The sequence below is a fragment of the Schistocerca serialis genome, unplaced genomic scaffold, assembly GCF_023864345.2.
Source record: "Schistocerca serialis cubense isolate TAMUIC-IGC-003099 unplaced genomic scaffold, iqSchSeri2.2 HiC_scaffold_350, whole genome shotgun sequence".
NCBI classification, from domain to species: Eukaryota; Metazoa; Arthropoda; class Insecta; order Orthoptera; family Acrididae; genus Schistocerca; species Schistocerca serialis.
The window spans coordinates 15,001-17,500 of NW_026047923.1; positions in this window are offsets into that span (position 1 = coordinate 15,001).

The window sequence follows — 2,500 nt, forward strand, 5'->3', positions numbered from 1 at the left end:
CATATTGCGCCTTAACCTAACCCATATTGCGCCTTAACCTAACCCATATTGCGCCTTAACCTAACCCATATTGCGCCTTAACCTAACCCATATTGCGCCTTAACCTAACCCATATTGCGCCTTAACCTAACCCATATTGCGCCTTAACCTAACCCATATTGCGCCTTAACCTAACCCATATTGCGCCTTAACCTAACCCATATTGCGCCTTAACCTAACCTATATTGTCCCTTAACCTAACCCATATTGTCGCTTAACCTAACCTATATTGCGCCTTAACCTAACCCATATTGCGCCTTAACCTAACCCATATTGTCCCTTAACCTAACCCATATTGTCCCTTAACCTAACCTATATTGTCCCTTAACCTAACCTATATTGTCCCTTAACCTAACCCATATTGTCCCTTAACCTAACCTATATTGTCCCTTAACCTAACCTATATTGTCCCTTAACCTAACCTATATTGTCCCTTAACCTAACCTATATTGTCCCTTAACCTAACCTATATTGTCCCTTAACCTAACCTATATTGTCCCTTAACCTAACCTATATTGTCCCTTAACCTAACCCATATTGTCCCTTAACCTAACCGATATTGTCCCTTAACCTAACCTATATTGTCCCTTAACCTAACCTATATTGTCCCTTAACCTAACCTATATTGTCCCTTAACCTAACCTATATTGTCCCTTAACCTAACCTATATTGTCCCTTAACCTAACCTATATTGTCCCTTAACCTAACCTATATTGTCCCTTAACCTAACCTATATTGTCCCTTAACCTAACCTATATTGTCCCTTAACCTAACCTATATTGTCCCTTAACCTAACCTATATTGTCCCTTAACCTAACCTATATTGTCCCTTAACCTAACCCATATTGTCCCTTAACCTAACCCATATTGTCCCTTAACCTAACCCATATTGTCCCTTAACCTAACCCATATTGTCCCTTAACCTAACCTATATTGTCCCTTAACCTAACCCATATTGTCCCTTAACCTAACCCATATTGTACCGTAACCTAACCTATATTGTACCTTAACCTAACCTATATTGTACCTTAACCCAACACACGTTGGGCCTTAACCTGCTCTGTAATTGTCATACGACGCGTTAAATTAGTGTAGTGTTGCCTAACTGCAACCCCCGCAATATAGTTTGCTACTCGCACTGCCCGGTCCCCAGAGTATCGCTTCATGTTAAACACCTTGCAGCTATACACTGTAATGCGGATGGCAGCAGGACGTACATGCTCAATGCCCTTCGCAGTTGTTCATTGGCATTCGCATGGCGAAGCACAGCCTACGTTGTGGTACGGCTTGTGTCAACTGTCCGCTGATGTTGTACGTCCAAATCACACACTGTACTGCACATTGGTCCTCATGTACTGAATGATACATCGTGGTACATGTGTGACCGTACCACGACTGCGCCAACAACGGCGAACCATACGGTCCAAATATTGTGCACTCAGCTACGTGTCGTCTCCCTATAAGAGCTGGATTGAAGTATGGTATGCCGTGGATGGCGATCAGCATGAGCCGTCTGTTGATGTAGTGGCGCGTGTTGTCAGACGTAGTCGTCTCTTCTCACACACCGTGATAGCATGGTGCACTGCGTTCCACATCTGCGACATGCGACAGAGGCCGGTTGACAGTCGTTCGCGCAATGGACATCGCATACGTACGGGGGCCACCTTCCACGTGTTCGCGAAGCGTGCACATGTTGTTGCGTGTATGTGGGCAGACATAGTGTGTCGTGACACCTGACACAGGCATGCAACAATCGTTGAATTTGCAAATGGCGATGGACGTCTACGTTTGCTGGTGACGTTACGCAAATGAAGAACTGGTAAACCGTTGTGGTGCGGTTGTTCTCGCTAGAGGTGAATCAGTGATGGCGACGATCGGTTGAGCTACCAACCGGTTGTTTCAGCGATACCCACCATGCCCACGAACGTGAATGGCATGTGGGTGTGAAGCGATACGCGGCGGTGGCTGGGTGGGACCGTCCCCGGCCGGTGAGGGGGGGCCTCCCGGCGTGCTGGCCGCGCGGTGCGTGGGCGCACGCGCTACAGCCGGCTGGTGGGGGCGGCCAGTGGCAGGCGCGCCGGCCGACGGAGGCGGCAGGCGGCGCAGCTGCGCGCCGGCGCACCCTGCACGCGGCGCCGTGCGGCCAAAGTAGGTCCTCGCGGGCCCGGTGCGAAGCGCGGTGGACATCTGCAGTGTGCTGGTCCGATTGAGGACTGTGTGCGCTGAGGATGCGCCGCCGCCCGGCGCTCGGCGCCGCGACGCCGTCTGCTGCTCGGTCGCCTCTGCGGTTCTCGCAGGTGGATTGTATCGCAGCTGTGCGGACGTGTTGGCGCGTGCGCTGTGCTGGGAGAGTTCGCTTCGGCACCCAAGTGGGGCTTTTGTCCTTCTGTGGCGCTGGCGTTGGAGCTGCCGGCCACCGTAGGTGGCGCGTGTTGTCTCCCGCCGGCAATGCCACGACAGC